An 8532-nucleotide genomic window follows, 5' to 3' on the forward strand; every position below is an offset into this window, starting at 1 on the left:
AAACCGTCATTTTATGGCCACTGGGTGTTATTGAAATAAACTGACAGACATTGTCACATTGTCATCTCGCTTCTTGTGTCCTTTCGGTTCCACATTAACATGGGACCATCTCGATTTTTAATGCTGTTCTGTATTAAAAGATGAGCACATTTTTATTTTAAAGGAGCTTTTTGTATTACAAGGACATCATTCGGAGATTTGGCGATAACTTCGAAATAATGGAAGTTATTCGCACATTTACATCAGTTCTAGTTATTCCTAAGAAGGATGAAATAAAAAAAAACTACTTTGTCTCATACATTTGTTTTCCTAATTTTTACACCTATTCGGGTTTAGTTATTCTTAAGAAAATAATTTAAGAATTTTCCTTAAAAGCGAAAATCTATCCTTGACTATTAGAGCCCGACAGTTCTCATCTTGTCGTTCGAAGTAAACTGGAGAATATTTTTATATATATATTTTATATATATGTATATTTTATATATATAGCAGATAGGACATTTGTGCAGAAGTGAAACTTACTTAATTAGAAACTAACGCGGAAGATTACTACTCCGTCTGGCTCATTCATAAGTCCTGCAGTTTCTTAAAAAAAAAACGGTATACGGTTAGAAAAGATATGTGGTCCAGTAAATTAAAATAGGCTGTAGAGATGCTGTTATATCTATAACCCGTCATTTAATACAATTCGCAAGATTGAGATTGACAGCAAGTAATGATTTACTTGCGCTAAAAATATGATGGAACAGACATAAATCTAAGAAATTAAAATACGGTTGCGATAATTATAGATATGTGGAAGTAAATACTAACTAAGGCGATGACCCAAAGTTGCTTGTATAACCAAAAATCATCATACATGTTATTATTATATTAGACGATTTCACACTGCGACCTAAAGATCTATTATGTTCTTAATAGATTCAGAGTATTTCTCTAAGCTTAACTGCTGCCATAAATTGTATTGAACCCACATTATTGAGCGTTATTTCTAAAGTCGATATAAGATAAGAGAAGATCTTGATACTTCTCTTGTTAATGAATCAGTGATGGACCAACTCCTAGAATGTATTTTGAGGGTTAATTCTCTTCCATAAAAGTCCATAAATTCCTTTAGAGTATGTTTCCAGTTTTATAAAGTGATAGTTTAAACTAAAGTGCACTAAAAGAATTAATTCTTGTGATGATCTTCAATTAAAAGCCTCTATAATCGACTTTGTTTTCAAAAGATGTAGTAGAGTATCCCACTATAGCTTTCTCCGTTCTCCTCTTTATTCCCCGAACTGCTGCTTTCTTTACATGTTTTCTAACAAGTTTGAACATGTGGTTAGTATTATTGTGTTCCATTTAAATAACTTTAGTTTTTTTGTTATTTATTCATTAAAATTATTTTAATTATTCATATTTCATATGACCTTAAATATTATTTAAATGAATATTTACCAATTGACTAATTTTCACATCTTCTATCCAACTATTAAAGTTCCACTTTTATAATTAGAGTTTCCTACAACAACTTGTATTTATTTTCATCCATAAAATCTATTCATTTTACTGCCACATTCCTTATTCCCATTCGATAACTAATTTCATAAGGCTTAAGTTATTTTATTTCACATATTTACTACCTTACGACGTGAAGTGCTTATTTAAGTATTAGGAAAGCAACTAAAAATCCAAGATATTATTAAGAGGCAATGGACCACATGTGCGCTATCTTAATCTGGAAGGTGAGGGCATAATTTACTATAATTGGAAAAATATATTAAAGCAATATTATTCTAAGGATAAATCGACAACTTAAGCAACAAATTAAGGGCTCAGAAAAAAATGTGTTTATGCGAAATGAAGTTACACGACATAATACTGCAATAATAATGTTAAATATGATTTTACAGATAAGGAAATGATATTTTTTAGTTAATTTGTTAAATACAATTCCTAGAATTAAGTTTCTTCATTTCATTTATTTTAGTAATTTAATATCTTTCCAATTGAACTGCTTACAAAATTGATGAATAAATTTGTAACAGTTTTAGAACAATTTATACTTATAATAATCGCAAATAATCCAGTTCATCCTCAACTATTGCTTGATTGAGTATTCTATTCTAATGCTTTTAATTCCAATGAACTAAAAATCAGATAAAGAAACATTTTACTTTTACACAACCTTCACACCGGCAAAAATTAAAATTCGAAGGATTATTGGATTAGAATGAGCTTATCGCTTCCAATGAGCCTTGATATCAAAAGCCGACTGTCAGTTGTCCAAATTTAAGACACGACAGGCAATGTTGTTATAATTCATGGGCTACGTGCCATTTCCTCCAAATGAAAACTAAGACCAGGAGATAAACGCCGATGCGCTGCATGAATAAAAGATTTCTCGTAATTTACAAAATAAAACAAAGCTAATGAAGTACTGATTATCTAGAAGAAGGAACATCAATAAATTGCAATATTATTGAAATTAATTTATATGCAGAATTTGGAAGTAGGAAATTTTATTTAAATAATATATAAGCAAAAATAATATTTTCAAAAAGTATTCAATTGGAATAAATGCACATAGAACTGCATTAATATATAATATATATACTATATATAAATACATATACATGTATATAATGATTATTGTTGTATAAGCTAAAGGGCTCATACATAGACCACGAGGGTATATACATACACCACAATCAGCCCTTCAGCTCATATAAAAATAATCATTTTATACATATATATGTATTTATGTATAGTACAGTATCAGGAGTATATATATTATATACTAATGCATAGTGAAATATCTAAAGTAACGCCTACTTAACGTCAGCAAAAAATGTAACAACTATCTACTTTCTCTAAGCTCATCACCATTGTTTTCCATTTTTTTGTGAAAATTCAAATCACGTCACACCAACATCACTGACATTTCGTAACTTTCGAGGCAGATATGATGAAGTATTGATTGACCACATGCAGTGTACCGACAGTGGCAACACTATAAAGTGAAAATTATTTACACAAAAGCCATTCAGGACAAGTCGAGGATTGTGGGCGGTAATACTCAAACTGACTTTTCTTCAGCAAACCTTTTTGTGTCAATGTGTGGCTACTTTTGTGGCACATAATTCGGTGACTTTATCCTGTTCTGCCAAGATGGCAGTTTTTGTGGGAAATGGTAAATATACATATTTCTTTTGTGATGATTTGGGAATATGTAACTTAACTGAAATTCATGTGTTTTATGAAAGAAAAACAAAGAAATTCAACTTATTTTTCTTGAAGAAAATCTTCTATTGTATCCTTTTATTTAATTCAGTTGAATAAAATTTACATATATCGTGTGTGTATACTAATATCCTTTAATAACTAATTCAATAAAAATTATATATTTTCTCTTCTAATAAATATTTGCAATTGTGATGACAATAATCTTCTGATAAGGAAAGATATCATGAAAAATTATCAAAAAAAGTAAGAAATTACAGTAAATTTTATTTATTTTTTCATATATGGGCACTTCTATTTAAACAAAATTTAGCTTTGTTAAGCTGCGATTTATACAAACATATATATTTAAATTTTCATTGACCGCAAACAAATCAGATAGTGGTAAACCGCTGTAAACATAATACTTAGTACAAGTCCTTTAATTTCAAAATGTTGTGATAAGTCCTGATTTTTGGAACATAATTGATTGTTGTAGTCACTCAATACACCGGCTAATTACCTGGAAAGAAGAGGTAGTAAAGATATAATAGCAAAAATCCTTCTTCATATATTCTCAATTTCTGATAACTGTAGGTATTAACCTTAAATTATTGTGTTCCACAAATATATTCCCAAAAAGGTTTCCATGGCTTCAAGCCTCAAACGTTGGCTTTCGATGCTTCCCAACTATTTAAAAAAACCAGCTATATTACATCCTCACTAAGAAATCAGGAGAGTTTCCATTGTGCGATCGAAATGAATTGTGGAACTTTATTTTTAAGTCAATATTGCCCTAAGAGGTACATACTGTTATTGGAGTATGTAATCTACTTCACCGTAATATTTGCTTGCTCGAGGATTAAAGATATTTCCGTAGAATTTTTTACTGTAGATATTTTCATCATTCTTTAAGTCAAAGTCCGAAAACAACAACAAAGGATGACCATTGATAACCACGGTCGCTAAAACTATCACAAACGGTGGTACTTAACTGTTTAAGACCATTCGAATATTTACATTTTTGAATTACTTCCTTGTTAAGAAGTAAAGATTTGCATTACCCTTGACGTCACAATTCGAACACAGCAACGAAGTGTGACCATTGAGGGTCATGGTCACCTTAACTAACAGTAATGGTGATACCCGTCATCTTATTGTTATTCAAAAATATATAATTTCGAGTACTCAGTCACAAAATAAATTTTTGCATACCCTTGACAACGTAGATCAAAAATAGTAACGAGGGCTGAAGTAACGAAGTCGTCAAATTGTTTTCTTCACTCAAATATTTATGTTTTAGAATCATATATAATATATATATCATATATCATTTCGTTTCTTTAAAATTTGTTCAATGGAGAAGTATTTTTCCATCACAGTTGATAACTTTCAGCAATTGACAATGTTTTTCTGTGCAATCATTTTCTTCCACTGCGTTGGAAGTTTCGTTCTAATCCTTCCTTGTCTTTCCAAACCCCTTTTTGTTGTGAATGCAGTTTTTTGATAATTATAGACTTATGCAGCATTTCCAGTTTCGTTATAATCTGATGTTGTTCAAGGTATGAAAGATTTATTTATGTTGAGGTGTTCAAAAGGTCTTACAATAGCCACTTGTGTTTTTCCTTTATAATATAGCACTATTTCTTCTTTGTTTAAGAAAATTTATCATCAAGAAAACTTTTTCAAAACCGCAGTGCAAATGCTCAGCTGACAGTATGTAAATATAAGGGCAGTGTTGCCATCAGTTCTAAAAGTATGACAGCTTGAAGCATGGTTGCATTTTAATTGAAACATTCTGCAAAAATAAAAACATAGCAATACTCACTATATAATATTGCTTTGTGATATTACATCCGAAATATGCTAATTATTCCTTTCCTATTGACCCAAGAAAGGCAAAAGAGGAAATAAAAGGCAGAAAAAAATCTGAATAATATTTCGGCTATTTCAATATTGCTAAAGTGCAAATACTTTTGTATCTTGCAGTCTCTTCCTTTTAATTAAAGAAAAACTTTTGTCATTAATAAAATTTGAACTGAGAGCGTAGGACGAAGATACAAGCGAGTCCTCAGTCTGTTGATGTCGCTGCTGATGCCATATTTATAATGTTATACTAATTCTATAAATCCTTTAATTTTGTTTGTGATTGTTGTTGGTGGATTTGTTTTTATTTCCATTGTTGTTGCACTTATATTGGTGGGTTTGTATTTCAATCTGATTGCTTTTATTAAACAACTTACAAGGCCGTTAGAATACGAAACATAGAAAAGGAACAGCAGCAGGAGCAGCAGCAGGAGCAGGAGCAGGAGCAGTTGAGCTCGAAGGCTTAATTGGAATTTGTTGTCATGAAATCTCAAAAGTTGTTCGCAAAACATAATAAAGGTTATAAATAAAATTTGTTCACGCCTTTATTGCTATGTTTCCAATTCCATGCTGTTGGCACGCAAATTTATTAATGCTTTAAGGACTTTGACAACACAGTAATTTTATTTAAACTTGAGTTCTCTTTAAACAAAGTATGTAGTATTACGAACAATATAAAGATATAAAGACAAAAGCAATAAAAAGTCTGGCATTAAATTTGAAGTTATGGTTTTCATTGAATTGGGTTCTTTATGACACACCAATTCGATGCTGTAAGAAAGATAAGTGTAAAAGGTATTATTAGTACATTGACTTAAAGTTGAACATATGAAATTCATTTTAAAATTTTATAAAAATAAAACTAATGATGTTATGTGCATTGAATTTATCTGTTTTTCTGGGAAAGGTCTTCATGTCAACTAGCACTCTCCGTAATGTTGATACATATTCAGACCCACTAGTTTTCAGGCACCATTCTGACAACGACTGAGTAAACTGGCAATCGTAATTATATCTTATTAAGCATTTTTGTGAAATAACTATTTATGTCATCTATCTAGAAGTTATAAACCTAAAGAATAACAAGAGTAGCACCTGTGTCCAATCGTTGGTGACAGGAATATGTAAGCCACATGGGCAACTCTTAACATAAGGAGAGTCTATGTATTTCATAGAAATACTTTTAAAAATAATTTTGAAAACACTTTCAGAATAATTTAACTAAAATTTATATAAGAACTATGCCAAAAGTCCTTTACTAACTTAAAAACATGATTATTTTTATTTTTGAATATCTTATATATAAAATTAAGATTGTCAAAATGTTAGTTACCGTACTCCTCCGAAACGGCTTTACCGATTTTTACCAAATTTTATATGCGCATTCAGTAGGTCTGGGAATCGGCTACTATCTATTTTTCATACTGCTAAAGTGATTAGGGTGTCCCTATCCAGCAAAAATATCTTTATTGCTTTAACCAACATTTTTTTATTTTTTTGACATAAATTTTTTCATATTTTTGAAAAAGAAAACTTGCTATGATATGAAAAGTTGTTTATGAAAATACTGAATTCATAAAACTGCCACCTAATTTCTGCACTATCGTTGATTCCCAAAATGCTCTCATTGACCGCGTATTTCCAGATGTACACATACAATACATAAATCATGGGTGGCTGGCAGAAAGAGCCATTAGCAGCAAAAAAACATGGACGTTGATGAATTAAATTTCAAGATAAAACAGACATTGCCGGGCGACTTAATATCATACAAATCGATCGATACAGTTTGTGATAAAAACGAAGTTGTAAACTATCCAGCAAAGTTTTTAAACTCACTGGATTTGCCAGGCATGCCACCACACATTTTACGACTGAAAGTTGGATCACCGATTATTTTACTTCGGAATTTGAACCCACCACGGCTATGCAATAGTACGCGATTGGTAATTAAAAAATTGATGAAAAACATTATCGAAGCCACCATTTTGAATGGCAAGTTCCGAAACGAAAAAGTTTTATTTTAATTTAATTCAATTTAATTCAAATGTGTTCAATTTTCCATTAGATTGGCATTTGCAAAGACCATCAATAAGTCACAAGGCCAAACGATGTCTGTTTGCGGTCTTATATATAAAATTTCCATGTCACAATGTTAGTTACCGAACTCCTCCGAAACGGCTTTACCGATTTTTACCAAATTTTATTTGCGTATTCAGTAGGTCTGAGAATCGGCTACTATCTATTTTTCATACCACTAAAGTGATTAGGGAGTCCCTACCCAGCAAAAATATCCTTATTGCTTTAACAAAAAATTTTTTATTTTTTTGATATAAATTTACATCCACTTCGTTTCTTCGTCTTCGTCTTCGCCTTGCATGGTAGATGGAAAATGTACTAAAAATTTTTTTAAAGATTTCACTAATGATACTGTAACAAATACCGACGGATATCCAATATATCGTCGAAGAAATCCCGATAATGGGGGACAATGGCGGGTGGTGCCGTATTCGCCTCTGCTAAGCAAGACATACAATGCTCATATTAATGTTGAGTTTTGCAGTTCTGTGAAGAGCATCAAATATATAAGTATGTCCATAAAGGCAGTGATATGGCTGTATTTAGAGTAGAAAATACATATGTAAATGCTCCTCCAATGAACAAAAACGGTGAAATTACGCTCTACCAAATTGGTCGGTACATCAGCTCCAATGAAGCTGCTTGGCGTGTCTTCGGTTTTCTAATTCATGAACGGAGTCCAGCAGCTGTTCAGTTAGCCGTCCATCTTGAAAACGGTCAGCGTGTATTTTTCACGAACGAGATAGTGATTGATCGTGGTCCAAATCCACCTAAATCTACACTCACTGCATTTTTTGAATTGTGTAATAGTACGGATGATTTTGGTGCCTTTGCAAGAACAATGCTCTATTCACAAGTACCACGCTATTTCACATGGGCGCAAACAAAAAAATGGATGCCCCTCAAGCAAGTTTCACCAGTTGATGCATGTCTCAATTTATTTAAATCGAACGCTTATTTACAGTTAATCCAAGACACACGACTGCTTTTTATCTGGTCGATGTTGTTGGTTAATTACTGCCCATATCAATTATTATGTTTAAAACAGTCAAATCAAGGGGACCAATTTTTATAATAGAATTATCATGTTTGTCTTCTAACTTTTGGTATTCATACAATCTTATTGATTAATGTATTTATATATGATTGTTATTATATAGACTAATAACTCTTAAAAATATTACTGTTTGTTCGTGTTGTTTAGGTTTTGATTTTATTTTCCTTTTCGTTCATAGCGCTCCATGCCTATTTCATGCATATACCACATACTTACACACTTATAATAATAAGTTACTTTTTGTCTACACTAGAATTTATCTAGAAACTAGAAATAATTTATAAGGCAAAACAACGTTTGTCGGGTTATCTAGTTTTTATATA

Source organism: Teleopsis dalmanni, chromosome 1, assembly GCF_002237135.1.
Source record: "Teleopsis dalmanni isolate 2A chromosome 1, ASM223713v2, whole genome shotgun sequence".
NCBI classification, from domain to species: domain Eukaryota; kingdom Metazoa; phylum Arthropoda; class Insecta; order Diptera; family Diopsidae; genus Teleopsis; species Teleopsis dalmanni.